This window comes from Anopheles funestus (assembly GCF_943734845.2).
Source record: "Anopheles funestus chromosome X unlocalized genomic scaffold, idAnoFuneDA-416_04 X_unloc_12, whole genome shotgun sequence".
In the NCBI taxonomy this organism is placed as follows: Eukaryota; Metazoa; Arthropoda; class Insecta; order Diptera; family Culicidae; genus Anopheles; species Anopheles funestus.
Genome location: NW_026045061.1, coordinates 1 through 20,470, shown reverse-complemented (window position 1 = coordinate 20,470; position 20,470 = coordinate 1). Strand labels below are relative to the sequence as shown.

Here is a 20,470-nt window from a genome sequence, read left to right as displayed (position 1 = left end):
AAGTAGATGTTTTTGGTCAAAGTTGGTGGAAACTGGAAGTTTGCAACCAAAGATGATGATTTCGGTCAAAGTAGATGTTTTTGGTCAAAGTTGATGGAAACTGGAAGTTTGCAACCAAAGATGATGTTTTCGGTCAAAGTAGATGTTTTTGGTCAAAGCTGGTGGAAACTCGAGGTTTGCAACCAAAGATGATGATTTCGGTCAAAGTTGATGTTTTTGGTCAAAGTTGGTGGAAACTCGAGGTTTGCGACCAAAGATGATGATTTTGGTCAAAGTAGATGTTTTTGGTCAAAGTTGGTGGAAACTTGAAGTTTGCAACCAAAGATGATGATTTCGGTCAAAGTAGATGTTTTTGGTCAAAGTTGGTGGAAACTGGAAGTTTGCAACCAAAGATGATGATTTCGGTCAAAGTAGATGTTTTTGGTCAAAGTTGGTGGAAACTCGAGGTTTGCGACCAAAGATGATGGTTTCGGTCAAAGTAGATGGTTTTGCTCAAAGTTGGTGGAAACTTGAAGTTTGCAACCAAAGATGATGATCTCGGTAAAAGGTGATGTTTTTGGTCAAAGTTGGTGGAAACTGGAAGTTTGCAACCAAAGATGATGATTTCGGTCAAAGTAGATGTTTTTGGTCAAAGTTGATGGAAACTGGAAGTTTGCAACCAAAGATGATGTTTTCGGTCAAAGTAGATGTTTTTGGTCAAAGTTGGTGGAAACTCGAGGTTTGCGACCAAAGATGATGATTTCGGTCAAAGTAGATGTTTTTGGTCAAAGTGTGGTGGAAACTGGAAGTTTGCAACCAAAGATGATGATTTCGGTCAAAGTAGATGTTTTTGGTCAAAGTTGGTGGAAACTCGAGGTTTGCGACCAAAGATGATGGTTTCGGTCAAAGTTGATGCTTTTGGTCAAAGTTGGTGGAAACTTGAAGTTTGCAACCAAAGATGATGATTTCGGTCAAAGTAGATGTTTTTTGGTCAAAGTTGGTGGAAACTGGAAGTTTGCAACCAAAGATGATGTTTTCGGTCAAAGTAGATGTTTTTGGTCAAAGTTGGTGGAAACTCGAGGTTTGCGACCAAAGATGATGATTTCGGTCAAAGTAGATGTTTTTGGTCAAAGTTGGTGGAAACTGGAAGTGTGCAACCAAAGATGATGATTTCGGTCAAAGTTGATGTTTTTGGTCAAAGTTGGTGGAAACTGGAAGTTTGCAACCAAAGATGATGATTTCGGTCAAAGTAGATGTTTTTGGTCAAAGTTGGTGGAAACTTGAAGTTTGCAACCAAAGATGATGATTTCGGTCAAAGTTGATGTTTTTGGTCAAAGTTGGTGGAAACTGGAAGTTTGCAACCAAAGATGATGATTTCGGTCAAAGTAGATGTTTTTGGTCAAAGTTGGTGGAAACTCGATGCTTGCAACCAAAGATGATGATTTCGGTCAAAGTTGATGTTTTTGGTCAAAGTTGGTGGAAACTGGAAGTTTGCAACCAAAGATGATGATTTCGGTCAAAGTAGATGTTTTTGGTCAAAGTTTGTGGAAACTGGAAGTTTGCAATCAAAGATGATGTTGTCGGTCAAAGTAGATGTTTTTGGTAAAAGTTGGTGGAAACTCGAGGTTTGCAACCAAAGATGATGATTTCGGTCAAAGTAGATGTTTTTGGTCAAAGTTGGTGGAAACTGGAAGGTTGCAACCAAAGATGATGATTTCGGTCAAAGTAGATGTTTTTGGTCAAAGTTGGTGGAAACTCGAGGTTTGCGACCAAAGATGATGATTTCGGTCAAAATAGATGTTTTTGGTCAAAGCTGGTGGAAATTGGAAGTTTGCAACCAAAGATGATGATTTCGGTCAAAGTTGATGCTTTTGGTCAAAGTTGGTGGAAACTTGAAGTTTGCAACCAAAGATGATGATCTCGGTCAAAGTAGATGTTTTTGGTCAAAGTTGGTGGAAACTGGAAGTTTGCAACCAAAGATGATGATTTCGGTCAAAGTAGATGTTTTTGGTCAAAGTTTGGTGGAAACTGGAAGTTTGCAACCAAAGATGATGTTTTCGGTCAAAGTAGATGTTTTTGGTCAAAGTTGGTGGAAACTCGAGGTTTGCGACCAAAGATGATGATTTCGGTCAAAGTAGATGTTTTTGGTCAAAGTTGGTGGAAACTGGAAGTGTGCAACCAAAGATGATGATTTCGGTCAAAGTTGATGTTTTTGGTCAAAGTTGGTGGAAACTGGAAGTTTGCAACCAAGATGATGATTTCGGTCAAAGTAGATGTTTTTGGTTAAAGTTGGTGGAAACTTAAAGTTTGCAACCAAAGATGATGATTTCGGTCAAAGTTGATGTTTTTGGTCAAAGTTGGTGGAAACTGGAAGTTTGCAATCAAAGATGATGTTGTCGGTCAAAGTAGATGTTTTTGGTAAAAGTTGGTGGAAACTCGAGGTTTGCGACCAAAGATGATGATTTCGGTCAAAGTAGATGTTTTTGGTCAAAGTTGGTGGAAACTGAAAGTTTGCAACCAAAGATGATGATTTCGGTCAAAGTTGGTGGAAACTTGAAGTTTGCGACCAAAGTTGATGATTTCGGTCAAAGTTGATGTTTTTGGTCAAAGTTGGTGGAAACTCGAGGTTTGCGACCAAAGTTGATGTTTTCGGTCAAAGTTGATGTTTTTGGTCAAAGTTGGTGGAAACTGGAAGTTTGCAATCAAAGATGATGATTTCGGTCTAAGTAGATGTTTTTGGTCAAAGTTGGTGGAAACTCGAGGTTTGCAACCAAAGATGATGATTTCGGTCAAAGTTGATGTTTTCGGTCAAAGTTGGTGGAAACTGGATGTTTGCAACCAAAGATGATGATTTCGGTCAAAGTTGATGTTTTCGGTCAAAGTTGGTGGAAACTGGATGTTTGCAACCAAAGATGATGATTTCGGTCAAAGTAGATGTTTTTGGTCAAAGTTGGTGGAAACTGGAAGTTTGCAACCAAGGATGATGATTTCGGTCAAAGTTGATGTTTTCGGTCAAAGTTGGTGGAAACTGGAAGTTTGCAACCAAAGATGATGATTTCGGTCAAAGTAGATGTTTTTGGTCAAAGTTGGTGGAAACTTGAAGTTTGCGACCAAAGATGATGTTTTCGGTCAAAGTAGATGTTTTTGGTCAAAGTTGGTGGAAACTTAAAGTTTGCAACCAAAGATGATGATTTCGGTCAAAGTAGATGTTTTTGGTCAAAGTTGGAGGAAACTAGAAGTTTGCAACCAAAGATGATGATTTCGGTCAAAGTAGATGTTTTTGGTCAAAGTTGGTGGAAACTTGAAGTTTGCAACCAAAGATGATGATTTCGGTCAAAGTAGATGTTTTTGGTCAAAGTTGGTGGAAACTGGAAGTTTGCAACGAAAGATGATGATTTCGTTCAAAGTTGATGTTTTTGGTCAAAGTTGGTGGAAACTGGAAGTTTGCAACCAAAGATGATGATTTCGGTCAAAGTAGATGTTTTTGGTCAAAGTTGGTGGAAACTCGAGGTTTGCAACCAAAGCTGATGTTTTCGGTCTAAGTTGATGTTTTTGGTCAAAGTTGGTGGAAACTGGAAGTTTGCAACCAAAGATGATGATTTCGGTCAAAGTAGATGTTTTTGGTCAAAGTTGGAGGAAACTAGAAGTTTGCAACCAAAGATGATGCTTTCGGTCAAAGTAGATGTTTTTGGTCAAAGTTGGTGGAAACTTGAAGCTTGCAACCAAAGATGATGATTTCGGTCAAAGTAGATGTTTTTGGTCAAAGTTGGTGGAAACTTGAAGTTTGCAACCAAAGATGATGATTTCGTTCAAAGTAGATGTTTTTGGTCAAAGTTGGTGGAAACTGGAAGTTTGCAACCAAAGATGATGATTTCGGTCAAAGTAGATGTTTTTGGTCAAAGTTGGTGGAAACTGGAAGTTTATAACCAAAGATGATGATTTCGGTCAAAGTTGATGTTTTTGGTCAAAGTTGGTGGAAACTGGAAGTTTGCAACCAAAAACGATGATTTCGGTCAAAGTAGATGTTTTTGGTCAAAGTTGTTGGAAACTGGAAGTTTGCGACCAAAGATGATGATTTCGGTCAAAGTAGATGTTTTTGGTCAAAGTTGGTGGAAACTGGAAGTTTGCAACCAAAGATGATGTTTTCGGTCTAAGTTGATGTTTTTGGTCAAAGTTGGTGGAAACTGGAAGTTTATAACCAAAGATGATGATTTCGGTCAAAGTTGATGTTTTTGGTCAAAGTTGGTGGAAACTGGAAGTTTGCAACCAAAAACGATGATTTCGGTCAAAGTAGATGTTTTTGGTCAAAGTTGGTGGAAACTGGAAGTTTGCGACCAAAGATGATGATTTCGGTCAAAGTAGATGTTTTTGGTCAAAGTTGGTGGAAACTGGAAGTTTGCGACCAAAGATGATGTTGTCGGTCAAAGTAGATGTTTTTGGTCAAAGTTGCTGGAAACTTGAAGTTTGCGACCAAAGTTGATGTTTTCGGTCAAAGTAGATGTTTTTGGTCAAAGTTGGTGGAAACTCGAGGTTTGCGACAAAGGTTGATGTTTTCGGTCAAAGTTGATGTTTTCGGTCAAAGTTGGTGGAAACTGGAAGTTTGCTACCAAAGATGATGATTTCGGTCAAAGTAGATGTTTTTGGTCAAAGTTGGTGGAAACTCGATTTTTGCGTTCAAAGATGATGATTTCGGTCAAAGTAGATGTTTTTGGTCAAAGTTGGTGGAAACTGGAAGTTTGCAACCAAAGATGATGATTTCGGTCAAAGTAGAAGTTTTTGGTCAAAGTTGGTGGAAACTGGAAGTTTGCAACCAAAGATGATGATTTCGGTCAAAGTTGATGTTTTTGTTCAAAGTTGGTGGAAACTGGAAGTTTGCAACCAAAGATGATGATTTCGGTCAAAGTTGATGTTTTTGGTCAAAGTTGGTTTAAACTCGAGGTTTGCAACCAAAGATGATGATTTCGGTCAAAGTTGATGTTTTTGGTCAAAGTTGGTGGAAACTGGAAGTTTGCAACCAAAGATGATGATTTCGGTCAAAGTAGATGTTTTTGGTCAAAGTTGGTGGAAACTCGAGGTTTGCGACCAAAGATGATGGTTTCGGTCAAAGTAGATGTTTTTGGTCAAAGTTGGTGGAAACTTGAAGTTTGCAACCAAAGATGATGATCTCGGTAAAAGGTGATGTTTTTGGTCAAAGTTGGTGGAAACTGGAAGTTTGCAACCAAAGATGATGATTTCGGTCAAAGTAGATGTTTTTGGTCAAAGTTGATGGAAACTGGAAGTTTGCAACCAAAGATGATGTTTTCGGTCAAAGTAGATGTTTTTGGTCAAAGTTGGTGGAAACTCGAGGTTTGCGACCAAAGATGATGATTTCGGTCAAAGTAGATGTTTTTGGTCAAAGCTGGTGGAAATTGGAAGTTTGCAATCAAAGATGATGATTTCGGTCAAAGTTGATGTTTTTGGTCAAAGTTGGTGGAAACTGGAAGTTTGCAACCAAAGATGATGATTTCGGTCAAAGTAGATGTTTTTGGTCAAAGTTGGTGGAAACTCGAGGTTTGCAACCAAAGATGATGATTTCGGTCAAAGTAGATGTTTTTGGTCAAAGTTGGTGGAAACTGGAAGTTTGCAACCAAAGATGATGATTTCGGTCAAAGTAGATGTTTTTGGTCAAAGTTGGTGGAAACTGGAAGTGTGCAACCAAAGATGATGATTTCGGTCAAAGTTGATGTTTTTGGTCAAAGTTGGTGGAAACTGGAAGTTTGCAACCAAAGATGATGATTTCGGTCAAAGTAGATGTTTTTGGTTAAAGTTGGTGGAAACTTGAAGTTTGCAACCAAAGATGATGATTTCGGTCAAAGTTGATGTTTTTGGTCAAAGTTGGTGGAAACTGGAAGTTTGCAACCAAAGATGATGATTTCGGTCAAAGTAGATGTTTTTGGTCAAAGTTGGTGGAAACTCGAGGCTTGCAACCAAAGATGATGATTTCGGTCAAAGTTGATGTTTTTGGTCAAAGTTGGTGGAAACTGGAAGTTTGCAACCAAAGATGATGATTTCGGTCAAAGTAGATGTTTTTGGTCAAAGTTTGTGGAAACTGGAAGTTTGCAATCAAAGATGATGTTGTCGGTCAAAGTAGATGTTTTTGGTAAAAGTTGGTGGAAACTCGAGGTTTGCAACCAAAGATGATGATTTCGGTCAAAGTAGATGTTTTTGGTCAAAGTTGGTGGAAACTGGAAGTTTGCAACCAAAGATGATGATTTCGGTCAAAGTAGATGTTTTTGGTCAAAGTTGGTGGAAACTCGAGGTTTGCGACCAAAGATGATGATTTCGGTCAAAATAGATGTTTTTGGTCAAAGCTGGTGGAAATTGGAAGTTTGCAACCAAAGATGATGATTTCGGTCAGAGTAGATGTTTTTGGTCAAAGTTGGTGGAAACTTGAAGTTTGCAACCAAAGATGATGATCTCGGTCAAAGTAGATGTTTTTGGTCAAAGTTGGTGGAAACTGGAAGTGTGCAACCAAAGATGATGATTTCGGTCAAAGTTGATGTTTTTGGTCAAAGTTGGTGGAAACTGGAAGTTTGCAACCAAAGATGATGATTTCGGTCAAAGTTGATGTTTTTGGTCAAAGTTGGTGGAAACTGGAAGTTTGCAACCAAAGATGATGTTTTCGGTCAAAGTAGATGTTTTTGGTCAAAGTTGGTGGAAACTCGAGGTTTGCGACCAAAGATGATGATTTCGGTCAAAGTAGATGTTTTTGGTCAAAGTTGGTGGAAACTGGAAGTGTGCAACCAAAGATGATGATTTCGGTCAAAGTTGATGTTTTTGGTCAAAGTTGGTGGACACTGGAAGTTTGCAACCAAAGATGATGATTTCGGTCAAAGTAGATGTTTTTGGTCAAAGTTGGTGGAAACTTAAAGTTTGCAACCAAAGATGATGATTTCGGTCAAAGTAGATGTTTTTGGTCAAAGTTGGTGGAAACTCGAGGCTTGCAACCAAAGATGATGATTTTGGTCAAAGTTGATGTTTTTGGTCAAAGTTGGTGGAAACTGGAAGTTTGCAACCAAAGATGATGATTTCGGTCAAAGTAGATGTTTTTGGTCAAAGTTTGTGGAAACTGGAAGTTTGCAATCAAAGATGATGTTGTCGGTCAAAGTAGATGTTTTTGGTCAAAGTTGGTGGAAACTCGAGGTTTGCAACCAAAGATGATGATTTCGGTCAAAGTAGATGTTTTTGGTCAAAGTTGGTGGAAACTGGAAGTTTGCAACCAAAGATGATGATTTCGGTCAAAGTAGATGTTTTTGGTCAAAGTTGGTGGAAACTCGAGGTTTGCGACCAAAGATGATGATTTCGGTCAAAATAGATGTTTTTGGTCAAAGCTGGTGGAAATTGGAAGTTTGCAACCAAAGATGATGATTTCGGTCAAAGATGATGCTTTTGGTCAAAGTTGGTGGAAACTTGAAGTTTGCAACCAAAGATGATGATCTCGGTCAAAGTAGATGGTTTTGGTCAAAGTTGGTGGAAACTCGAGGTTTGCGACCAAAGATGATGGTTTCGGTCAAAGTAGATGTTTTTGGTCAAAGTTGGTGGAAACTGGAAGTTTGCAACCAAAGATGATGATTTCGGTCAAAGTAGATGTTTTTGGTCAAAGTTGGTGGAAACTGGAAGTTTGCAACCAAAGATGATGTTTTCGGTCAAAGTAGATGTTTTTGGTCAAAGTTGGTGGAAACTCGAGGCTTGCGACCAAAGATGATGATTTCGGTCAAAGTAGATGTTTTTGGTCAAAGTTGGTGGAAACTGGAAGTTTGCAACCAAAGATGATGATTTCGGTCAAAGTTGATGTTTTTGGTCAAAGTTGGTGGACACTGGAAGTTTGCAACCAAAGATGATGATTTCGGTCAAAGTAGATGTTTTTGGTTAAAGTTGGTGGAAACTTAAAGTTTGCAACCAAAGATGATGATTTTGGTCAAAGTTGATGTTTTTGGTCAAAGTTGGTGGAAACTGGAAGTTTGCAATCAAAGATGATGTTGTCGGTCAAAGTAGATGTTTTTGGTAAAAGTTGGTGGAAACTCGAGGTTTGCGACCAAAGATGATGATTTCGGTCAAAGTAGATGTTTTTGGTCAAAGTTGGTGGAAACTGGAAGTTTGCAACCAAAGATGATGATTTCGGTCAAAGTTGGTGGAAACTTGAAGTTTGCGACCAAAGTTGATGATTTCGGTCAAAGTAGATGTTTTTGGTCAAAGTTGGTGGAAACTCGAGGTTTGCGACCAAAGTTGATGTTTTCGGTCAAAGTTGATGTTTTCGGTCAAAGTTGGTGGAAACTGGAAGTTTGCAACCAAAGATGATGATTTCGGTCAAAGTTGATGTTTTTGGTCAATGTTGGTGGAAACTGGAAGTTTTTAATCAAAGATGATGATTTCGGTCTAAGTAGATGTTTTTGGTCAAAGTTGGTGGAAACTGGAAGTTTGCAACCAAAGATGATGATTTCGGTCAAAGTTGATGTTTTCGGTCAAAGTTGGTGGAAACTGGATGTTTGCAACCAAAGATGATGATTTCGGTCAAAGTTGATGTTTTCGGTCAAAGTTGGTGGAAACTGGATGTTTGCAACCAAAGATGATGATTTCGGTCAAAGTAGATGTTTTTGGTCAAAGTTGGTGGAAACTGGAAGTTTGCAACCAAGGATGATGATTTCGGTCAAAGTTGATGTTTTCGGTCAAAGTTGGTGGAAACTGGAAGTTTGCAACCAAAGATGATGATTTCGGTCAAAGTAGATGTTTTTGGTCAAAGTTGGTGGAAACTTGAAGTTTGCGACCAAAGATGATGATTTCGGTCAAAGTAGATGTTTTTGGTCAAAGTTGGTGGAAACTTAAAGTTTGCAACCAAAGATGATGATTTCGGTCAAAGTAGATGTTTTTGGTCAAAGTTGGAGGAAACTAGAAGTTTGCAACCAAAGATGATGATTTCGGTCAAAGTAGATGTTTTTGGTCAAAGTTGGTGGAAACTTGAAGTTTGCAACCAAAGATGATGATTTCGGTCAAAGTAGATGTTTTTGGTCAAAGTTGCTGGAAACTGGAAGTTTGCGACCAAAGTTGATGTTTTCGTTCAAAGTAGATGTTTTTGGTCAAAGTTGGTGGAAACTGGAAGTTTGCAACCAAAGATGATGATTTCGGTCAAAGTAGATGTTTTTGGTCAAAGTTGGTGGAAACTGGAAGTTTGCAACGAATGATGATGATTTAGGTCAAAGTAGATGTTTTTGGTCAAAGTTGGTGGAAACTTAAAGTTTGCAACCAAAGATGATGATTTCGTTCAAAGTTGATGTTTTTGGTCAAAGTTGATGGAAACTGGAAGTTTATAACCAAAGATGATGATTTCGGTCAAAGTAGATGTTTTTGGTCAAAGTTGGTGGAAACTGGAAGTTTGCAACCAAAAACGATGATTTCGGTCAAGGTAGATGTTTTTGGTCAAAGTTGGTGGAAACTGGAAGTTTGCGACCAAAGATGATGATTTCGGTCAAAGTAGATGTTTTTGGTCAAAGTTGGTGGAAACTCGAGGTTTGCAACCAAAGTTGATGTTTTCGGTCAAAGTAGATGTTTTTGGTCAAAGTTGGTGGAAACTTGAAGTTTGCAACCAAAGATGATGATTTCGGTCAAAGTAGATGTTTTTGGTCAAAGTTTGTGGAAACTGGAAGTTTGCAACCAAAGATGATGATTTCGGTCAAAGTAGATGTTTTTGGTCAAAGTTGATGTTTTTTGGTCAAAGTTGGTGGAAACTGGAAGTTTGCAACCAAAGATAATGATTTCGGTCAAAGTACATGTTTTTTATCAAAGTTGGTGGAAACTGGAAGTTTGCGACTAAAGATGATGATTTCGGTCAAAGTAGATGTTTTTGGTCAAAGTTGGTGGAAACTGGAGGTTTGCAACCAAAGATGATGATTTCGGTCAAAGTAGATGTTTTTGGTCAAAGTAGGTGGAAACTGGAAGTTTGCAACCAAAGATGATGATTTCGGTCAAAGTAGATGTTTTTGGTCAAAGTTGGTGGAAACTGGAAGTTTGCAACCAAAGATGATGATTTCGGTCAAAGTAGATGTTTTTGGTCAAAGTTGGTGGAAACTGGAAATTTGCAACCAAAGATGATGATTTCGGTCAAAGTTGATGTTTTTGGTCAAAGATGGTGGAAACTGGAAGTTTGCAACCAAAGATGATGATTTCGGTCAAAGTAGATGTTTTTGGTCAAAGTTGGTGGAAACTGGAAGTTTGCAACCAAAGATGATGATTTCGGTCAAAGTAGATGTTTTTGGTCAAAGTTGGTGGAAACTGGAAATTTGCAACCAAAGATGATGATTTCGGTCAAAGTTGATGTTTTTGGTCAAAGATGGTGGAAACTGGAAGTTTGCAACCAAAGATGATGATTTCGGTCAAAGTAGATGTTTTTGGTCAAAGTTGGTGGAAACTGGAAGTTTGCAACCAAAGATGATGATTTCGGTCAAAGTAGATGTTTTTGGTCAAAGTTGATGTTTTTGGTCAAAGTTGGTGGAAACTGGAAGTTTGCAACCAAAGATAATGATTTCGGTCAAAGTACATGTTTTTTATCAAAGTTGGTGGAAACTGGAAGTTTGCGACTAAAGATGATGATTTCGGTCAAAGTAGATGTTTTTGGTCAAAGTTGGTGGAAACTGGAAGTTTGCAACCAAAGATGATGATTTCGGTCAAAGTAGATGTTTTTGGTCAAAGTAGGTGGAAACTGGAAGTTTGCAACCAAAGATGATGATTTCGGTCAAAGTTGATGTTTTCGGTCAAAGTTGATGGAAACTGGAAGTTTATAACCAAAGATGATGATTTCGGTCAAAGTAGATGTTTTTGGTCAAAGTTGGTGGAAACTGGAAGTTTGCAACCAAAGATGATGATTTCGGTCAAAGTTGATGTTTTTGGTCAAAGATGGTGGAAACTGGAAGTTTGCAACCAAAGATGATGATTTCGGTCAAAGTAGATGTTTTTGGTCAAAGTTGGTGGAAACTGGAAGTTTGCAACCAAAGATGATGATTTCGGTCAAAGTAGATGTTTTTGGTCAAAGTAGGTGGAAACTGGAAGTTTGCAACCAAAGATGATGATTTCGGTCAAAGTAGATGTTTTTGGTCAAAGTTGGTGGAAACTGGAAGTTTGCAACCAAAGATGATGATTTCGGTCAAAGTAGATGTTTTTGGTCAAAGTTGGTGGAAACTGGAAATTTGCAACCAAAGATGATGATTTCGGTCAAAGTAGATGTTTTTGGTCAAAGTTGGTGGAAACTCGAGGTTTGCGACCAAAGTTGATGATTTCGGTCAAAGTTGATGTTTTTGGTCAAAGTTGGTGGAAACTGGAAGTTTGCAACCAAAGATGATGATTTCGGTCAATGATGATTGTAATGAACTATTGTAATGAATTATTGTAATGAACTTTAGAAACTAGAATGAACTCGAACCGACGTTTGAATAAACAGTTGCAAACTGGAAGCCTTTTGAGTAACACGTATTCGTCTCCAACAGAATCCGAACCAGTCCGCTATCCCTTTTGCGCTCAACATATGTTCCTTCGAGCCGGATTAGCGTGCGCACGATTAAGTCATCAATAGTTATATCGTGTATTGAGAACATCGTGAATACGCTTAATCAGAGGAAAGTGTATCCTCTATTCCTGTTAGTGGTTGTGTTAACGTGTATAGCGAGGAAAGTGTATCCTGCTAGTGACGCCGTTAACGTTAAGCGAGGAAAGTGTATCCTCCGTTTGTTAGTAACACCGCGTATGTTTCTGTTGGAGAATAGAACGAGTACAGTGGGTCCTCGTGAACATTAGTGACACTGCAATTGTGAATAGTAGTCGTCATAAGCCAGGAAAGTGAATCCTGTATAAGTGTTAGGCGCGTCATTTGGTCCGTGTGATTCAGTAGTAAGCGCCATTTCTTTGTGTCAGATCTCAGTGCAAAGACCTTTTGCAGCGTAAGAGAGTAGGAAGCTCAAATAGAGTACGCTAAGAGTAATAAAACACTCTAACGAGCAACAGTATCAGAGAGCGAGATTTGTTCTCTATCATCATTAGTGCGTGAGTGCGTTTTTCGAAAGTGCGAGAAGCAGAAAGGAGTGAACTTTGAGCGAAGTGATAGGCGTAGTGCGTATTGAGTACATCGCTTACTCATCGCTTGGTAGCGATATCGATACGAGATCCCGAGGGAGGAGATTTGAGATTAATACTCACACATATACTCAGTGCTAGCTGAACGAAGAGAGCTGAGTGACCGAGTAGTGATGGCCGAAAAGAAGCTAACGACGCAGGTGCGTAAGCGCCAAATTGCGTTAAATATGCTTAAAGGATTAGAAAAGTTTCGCGAAACTTATAATCCAAGTGATGGTAGCGCAATCCATGAGGTAACGATCCGTCTTGAAATGGTGGAAAAGTGTAAAACGGATTTTGAAGCTACTATAACTAAAATAGCCGACTTAGATGAAGATCTAAAACCAGAGGTGTTAGAACCGTATTACGCGGAAGATGCAGACTTTTTCACTCGCTACTGTAAAGTAAAGGGCTTCTTGTTAAGCCTAGTGAAACAGGAACCCAACGATACACAAATGAACTTGTCAACTATGCTCGGTAGTACTGTGTGTGGAAATGGGCAAGGAAATCCTCATTTGCGTTTGCCGAAGATTTATTTGCCAGTGTTTGATGGAACAAGTACGAAATGGTTAACGTTTCGCGATCGGTTTGTGTCCATGATTCATGGGTCTTCGGATATACCACCGGTCATGAAATTGCAATATTTGCTCTCGTCGCTTAAGGGCGAAGCAGCCAAACATTTTGAGCATACAGCTATAACGGCCGACAATTATGCAATTACATGGACAGCACTGAAACAAAAGTACGATGATAAGAGAAGTTTGGTGAGAGAGTATTTTCGGGCGCTACAGTGCTTACCAGCAATGAAAAAGGAATGTGTCGAGGACTTAGTGCAGTTAGTGGAAGAATTCATCTGTCACGTGAAGGGTCTCAAGAGACTAGGTGAGCCAACTGAGCACTGGGACACTCCACTAACTAATATGCTATACACTAGACTGGACGATGCGACGTTATTAGCGTGGGAAATTCACTCCGCGGGGAGTGAAAGTGATGTATACAATGAATTGGTAGACTTTCTACAAGCGAGAATTAAGATTCTCCAATCGCGAATACGGCATCAATCAACCCGTGGAACTGATCCTGGCAAGGTGGCCGGAGAGAGGTTCAGTGTGAAAGGTCGTCCCATCAAGGGATATGTAGCGGCGCATACTAACAGCCAACTTAAGGCCTACAAATGTTTAGTGTGCGGAGAAGATCATCCGATCTATAAGTGCCATCGGTTTTCAGCAGCAAGTGTGCAGGAAAGGTACAACATAGCGATGGCCAATAAGCTATGTTTCAACTGTTTACATGGAGGCCATGGCGCTCAAGGGTGCCGATCTAAAGTCATGTGCAGTAAATGCGGCAGACATCATCATACCATGCTGTGCCGAGGCAGAAAGGAAGAGACTGCAGAGTCTCCATCATCGTCATCAGCATCGATTGCCGTAACGTGCAGTTCTGCATCCGCAGAGTCACGATCCATACAGTCCAAGGAAACGACCGTATTCCTGTCAACAGTTCAGGTTTGGATTGTTGACCATCGGGGAAGGAGAATCCTTGCAAGAGGATTGCTCGATAGCGGATCTCAGGCCAACCTTATGTCTGAGAGGATGTCGCAACAGTTGGGTCTGCCTCGTACTTCCGCAAATATACCAATTGGTGGTGTTGGCGGAGTGCAGACCAGAATACGACATAAGATGTCAGCAACGTTAACATCATTGCATTCCGGGTACGAGGTATCGCTGACGTTCCTCATCATCAAGAAGCCGACGGCTGATCTACCGAGAGCAGATGTGGATATTTCTGCATGGCGAATTCCATCGGACGTTTAGCTAGCTGATGCAACGTTTAACAAGGTAGGCAAGATAGACTTCATTCTTGGTGCTGAAGCTTTCTTTGCTTTTATTTTAGAAGGAAGAATCGCTCTGCCGAACAACCAACCGACGCTCATTGATACGAAATTTGGCTGGATAATCAGTGGAACGAGCGCTGTTAACACATCGCATGAGGTCGTGTGTGCGACCACACTAGGCGAAGACGAAGAAAGACTTGATGATCTGCTGAAAACATTCTTCCAAACAGAAGATGTTATGGATCAAGACATCTTAAGCACCGAGGAGAGAGAGTGTGAAGAGTACTATCGAGAGACTACTACTCGAGACGGTGATGGTAAATATGTAGTACGTTTACCACTGAAGAGCGACCCGACAGAGATGCTAGGAGAATCGAGATCAATCGCGTTACGTCGATTTCTGGCCGTTGAAAGGAGGTTAGACAGAGAACCGGAGACGCGTAGAGCCTATGTGGCATTCATGCAAGAATATGAGGAACTAGGACACATGACCAAAATATGCCCGAGCGATGAAAAGGGATATTACCTTCCCCATCACCCAGTGTTCAAAACGGAGAGCACAACGACGAAGTGTCGGGTGGTGTTCGATGCGTCGTGCAAAACCGCATCAGGTCGCTCGTTAAACGAAATCATGAAAGTAGGACCTACGATTCAAGAAGATGCATCATCCATTTTGACTAGGTTTCGAACCTATCCTATAGCTTTGGTTGGTGATGTGAAAATGATGTATCGTCAAGTATGGGTACACGAAAACGATCGCCATCTACAAAAGATTCTTTGGAGAACATCATCGTCAGAGCCGATAGCTGAATACAAAATGAACACCGTTACCTACGGAACCGCAGCAGCCCCATTTCTCGCCATTCGATCTTTAAAACAAGCTATGTTAGACTACCAATCAGATTACCCGATCGCATCAAGCCACTTTAAAGATTTTTACGTCGATGATTTGATATCTGGCGAGAGGGATGAAATTACGACGAGAAAGCTGAGACATCAAGTACAGGAGCTTTATGGAAAGTGTGGTTTTCAAGTTAGAAAGTGGGCCTCTAATGATTCAAAAGTTCTGGATGGTGTAGAATCACATAGCCTTGCGATACCGATTACAGAAGCCGCATGTAATAAATCAATCATGACACTAGGTCTGGTCTGGGAGCCAAGGTCAGATATGCTTCGCATTAAGGTGCACCTGGAGTCAGCTCATGGCAAAATAACAAAGAGAAAGATACTTTCATCCATAGCAAAGATACATGATCCAATAGGAGTTATAGATCCCATCAAAGCAACTGCTAAACAGATCATGCAAAAGGTCTGGAGCATGAAAAGAGAAGACGGTAGCAGTTGGAAATGGGATGAAGAATTGCCTTCAGGTCTGAGCGAAGAATGGCAAAGATTTTACGAGCAACTTGCAGTTCTGGAAGAGTTGAAAATACCCAGATTTGCCAAGACAAACCCGTATCAAGAAGTGGAAATGCACATATTTTGTGATGCATCTGAACAAGGATATGGTGCATGTTGTTATCTTAGAAGTGTCGGGGCAGAAAACGCCGTTGTCACATGTTTGCTTGCTTCGAAATCCAAGGTAGCATCATTATCGGTCAAGCACACAATAGCACGTCTGGAGCTATGTGGCGCGTATCTGGCAACAAGGCTGTACAAGGTGGTTAGTGCAGCACTAAGCTTTACACAACGGGTGGTGTTTTGGACAGATTCTACGACAGTACTGCATTGGTTGAACTCGTCACCGAACTCGTGGAAGACGTTTGTGGCGAATAGAGTGTCCAAAATCCAGCAAACGACAAAGAGAGAGCAATGGAGACATGTGCCTGGGACCTGCAATCCTGCTGATCTTGTGTCACGGGGCATTCAACCGAATGCTATACTAGCAGAACAACTATGGTGGCATGAGCCACAGTGGTTAAAACAATCTGAGGAGTTTTGGCCACAGACAGCTACATTGCGGAAGGATTGTGAAACCGCATCTTATGAGAGGAAGTCGAAGACAGTATGTGTGACTGGGAAACAAGAACCTCATAAGCTGTTCTTGTTATATTCATCATACAACAAACTACGAAGAGTGGTAGCCGTGTGGATGAAATATTTTCGCAAGCTGCAAGGAAAGCCAACTGAAGGTTGGTGGCTTTCAACTGAAGACCTGAGGTCAGCTGACCGATCAATTTGCCGAGTAGCACAGAGAGATGTCTTCCAAGCAGAGATACACGATCTACAAAAAGGAAGACAAGTGTCCAATTCATCAACCATGAAGTGGCTGAATCCCATACTGTATTCTGATGGTGTTATTCGGGTTGGAGGACGTTTGGAAAATTGGAAGAAACATCACGAAGTGAAGCATCCAGCTATCGTTCACGGCGCTCATCCTCTTGCGCGGTTACTTGCAGCCCACTATCATCAAACGCTTCTACATGCTGGGCCACAACTTATGAATTGTGTGATGCGAAATAAGTATTGGGTAGTAGGAGGGCGACAAGTTGCGAGAAAGGTGTTTCACGAATGCGTTAATTGTTTCCGATGTAAGCCAGTCACATTGGAACAACCGATGGCCGATTTACCAGCTGCGAGAGTGAATCAAGCGAGAGCTTTTAGTATTACCGGAGTCGACTATTGTGGTCCGATATACGTTAAGGGTTCACATAGAAGAGCAGTCCCTAGAAAAACATTTGTTTCAGTTTTCGTTTCTTTCGTTACGCGAGCAATACATTTGGAATTAGTTTCGGATTTAACTACAGCTGCGTTTTTAGCTGCATTAAAACGATTTGTTGCGCGTCGAGGTTTAGTGAGCGAACTCCATTCGGATAATGGAACAAACTTTAAAGGTGCGGCACATGAGCTAAACAAGATATACGAAATATTACATTCCAATGAGAATCAACGAGCGATATATTCTTGGACTAGCGAGAATGAGATCAAATGGAAATTTATACCACCACGAGCTCCACATTTTGGTGGACTCTGGGAATCTGCAGTACGCTCGTTTAAACATCATTTAGTTAGGGTCATGGGATTGTCATCCATGACATTCGAAGATCTTACAACCTTATTAGCGGAAATCGAAGCGTGCCTTAATTCACGACCATTGACTCAAATCACAGACGATCCGACATCGTATGAAGTTCTCACGCCAGGCCACTTCTTAACAGGCTCTCATTTACGAACCGTACCTGAGATAGATATGACAGATATACCACAGAATCGGATAAATCATTGGCACGTTGTTTAACAAAAACTACAACATTTTTGGAAACGGTGGAATGTGGAGTATTTACAACAACTGCAGACACGAGCAAAATGGAAGAAGAAGGGTCTAAATATTGTGCCAGGCATGTTAGTAGTTATCAAAGAAGATAATGTTAGTCCTTCTCGTTGGCCTATGGGGCGCATTATTAAAATTCATCCTGGCAAAGACGGAGTTGTACGTGTAGTAACATTGCGCACAGCAACTCAACAGGAAATAGTACGACCAATTGCAAAAATATGTTTACTTCCATGCAATACGGATATAGAATAGATTAGAACTCATTTAAACTTAAACTTTACTTGAACTTTACATGAATTAATAGGATAAGTTGAACTGAACCTAATATGCATGAAATACTGAATTAGCTAGTTAGTTTATTAAAATACAACAGATTGTATTTTGGTGGCCGGAATGATGATTGTAATGAACTATTGTAATGAATTATTGTAATGAACTTTAGAAACTAGAATGAACTCGAACCGACGTTTGAATAAACAGTTGCAAACTGGAAGCCTTTTGAGTAACATGTATTCGTCTCCAACAGAATCCGAACCAGTCCGCTATCCCTTTTGCGCACAACAGTCAAAGTAGATGGTTTTGGTCAAAGTTGGTGGAAACTCGAGATTTGCGACCAAAGTTGATGTTTTCGGTCAAAGTTGATGTTTTTGGTCAAAGTTGGTGGAAACTGGAAGTTTGCAACCAAAGATGATGATTTCGGTCAAAGTAGATGTTTTTGGTCAAAGTTGGTGGAAACTGGAAGTTTGCAACCAAAGATGATGATTTCGGTCAAAGTAGATGTTTTTGGTCAAAGTTGGTGGAAACTGGAAGTTTGCAACCAAAGATGATGATTTCGGTCAAAGTAGATGTTTTTGGTCAAAGTTGGTGGAAACTGGAAGTTTGCAACCAAAGATGATGATTTCGGTCAAAGCTGATGTTTTCGGTCAAAGTTGGTGGAAACTGGAAGTTTGCAACCAAAGATGATGATTTCGGTCAAAGTAGATGTTTTTTTATCAAAGTTGGTGGAAACTGGAAGTTTGCGACTCAAGATGATGATTTCGGTCAAAGTAGATGTTTTTGGTCAAAGTTGGTGAAAGCTCGAAGTTTGCGAAAAATGTTGATGATTTCGTTAAAAATTGATGTTTTTGGTCAAAGTTGGTGGAAACTGGAAGTTTGCAACCAAAGATGATGATTTCGGTCAAAGTTGATGTTTTTGGTCAAAGTTGGTGGAAACTGGAAGTTTGCAACCAAAGATGATGATTTCGGTCAAAGTAGATGTTTTTGGTCAAAGTTGGTGGAAACTGGAAGTTTGCAACCAAAGATGATGATTTCGGTCAAAGTAGATGTTTTTGGTCAAAGTTGGTGGAAACTGGAAGTTTGCAACCAAAGATGATGATTTCGGTCAAAGTAGATGTTTTTGGTCAAAGATGGTGGAAACTGGAAGTTTGCAACCAAAGATGATGATTTCGGTCAAAGTAGATGTTTTTGGTCAAAGTTGGTGGAAACTGGAAGTTTGCAACCAAAGATGATGATTTCGGTCAAAGTAGATGTTTTTGGTCAAAGTTGGTGGAAACTTGAAGTTTGCAACCAAAGATGATGATTTCGGTCAAAGTAGATGTTTTTGGTCAAAGTTGGTGGAAACTGGAAGTTTGCAAAAAAAGATGATGACTTCGGTCAAAGTAGATGTTTTTGGTCAAAGTTGGTGGAAACTGGAAGTTTGCAACCAAAGATGATGATTTCGGTCAAAGTAGATGTTTTTGGTCAAAGTTGGTGGAAACTTGAAGTTTGCAACCAAAGATGATGATTTAGGTCAAAGTAGATGTTTTTGGTCAAAGTTGGTGGAAACTTGAAGTTTGCAACCAAAGATGATGATTTCGGTCAAAGTAGATGTTTCTGGTCAAAGTTGGTGGAAACTGGAAGTATGCAACCAAAGATGATGATTTCGGTCAAAGTAGATGTTTTTGGTCAAACTTGGTGGAAACTGGAAGTTTGCAACCAAAGATGATGATTTCGGTCAAAGTAGATGTTTTTGGTCAAAGTTGGTGGAAACTGGAAGTTTGCAACCAAAGATGATGTTTTCGGTCAAAGTAGATGTTTTTTGGTCAAAGTTGGTGGAAACTGGAAGTTTGCAACCAAAGATGATGATTTCTGTCAAAGTAGATGTTTTTGGTCAAAGTTGGTGGAAACTGGAAGTTTGCAACCAAAGATGATGATTTCGGTCAAAGTAGATGTTTTTGGTCAAAGTTGGTAGAAACTTGAAGTTTGCAACCAAAGATGATGTTTTCAGTCAAAATTGATGTTTTTGGTCAAAGTAGATGTTTTTGGTCAAAGTTGGTGGAAACTGGAAGTTTGCAACCAAAGATGATGATTTCGGTCAAAGTAGATGTTTTTGGCCAAAGTTGGTGGAAACTGGAAGTTTGCAACCAAAGATGATGATTTCGGTCAAAGTAGATGTTTTTGGTCAAAGTTGGTGGAAACTGGAAGTTTGCAACCAAAGATGATGATTTCGGTCAAAGTAGATGTTTTTGGTCAAAGTTGATGGAAACTTGAAGTTTGCGACCAAAGATGATGATTTCGGTCAAAGTTGATGTTTTTTTTCAAAGTTGGTGGAAACTGGAAGTTTGCAACCAAAGATGATGTTTTCGGTCAAAGTAGATGTTTTTGGTCAAAGTTGGTGGAAACTGGAAGTTTGCAACCAAAGATGATGATTTCGGTCAAAGTTGATGTTTTTGGTCAAAGTTGGTGGAAACTGGAAGTTTGCAACCAAAGATGATGATTTTGGTCAAAGTAGATGTTTTTGGTCAAAGTTGGTGGAAACTGGAAGTTTGCAACCAAAGATGATGTTTTCGGTCAAAGTAGAAGTTTTTGGTAAAAGTTGATGGAAACTGGAAGTTTGCAACCAAAGATGATGTTTTCGGTCAAAGTAGATGTTTTTGGTCAAAGTTGGTGAAAACTGGAAGTTTGCAACCAAAGATGATGATTTCGGTCAAAGTAGATGTTTTTGGTCAAAGTTGGTGGAAACTGGAAGTTTGCAACCAAAGATGATGATTTCGGTCAAAGTAGATGTTTTCGGTCAAAGTTGATGTTTTTGGTCAAAGTTGGTGGAAACTGGAAGTTTGCAACCAAAGATGATGATTTCGGTCAACGTAGATGTTTTGGTCAAAGTTGGTGGAAACTGGAAGTTTGCCAACCAAAGATGATTGATTTCGGTCAAAGTAGATGTTTTTGGTCAAAGTTGGTGGAAACTGGAAGTTTGCAACCAAAGATTG

General features: G+C 39.9%; 2 long non-coding RNA genes across 2 annotated transcripts; both read left to right on the top strand.

Moving 5' to 3' along the window:
- The first annotated feature begins 6 nt into the window (after positions 1-6).
- LOC125772829 (uncharacterized) lies at positions 7-775 on the top strand. The gene is made up of 3 exons (XR_007419683.1): positions 7-106; positions 175-242; positions 719-775. It is a non-coding gene; the product is annotated as an uncharacterized LOC125772829 (long non-coding RNA).
- A 106-nt stretch (positions 776-881) lies between these two features.
- LOC125772828 (uncharacterized) lies at positions 882-20,359 on the top strand. The gene is made up of 12 exons (XR_007419682.1): positions 882-1,468; positions 1,605-1,740; positions 2,082-2,352; positions 2,421-2,673; positions 2,742-3,149; positions 4,918-5,869; positions 5,938-6,073; positions 6,142-6,753; positions 7,162-7,297; positions 8,046-8,553; positions 9,419-9,616; positions 19,011-20,359. It is a non-coding gene; the product is annotated as an uncharacterized LOC125772828 (long non-coding RNA).
- The last annotated feature ends 111 nt before the right edge of the window (positions 20,360-20,470 follow it).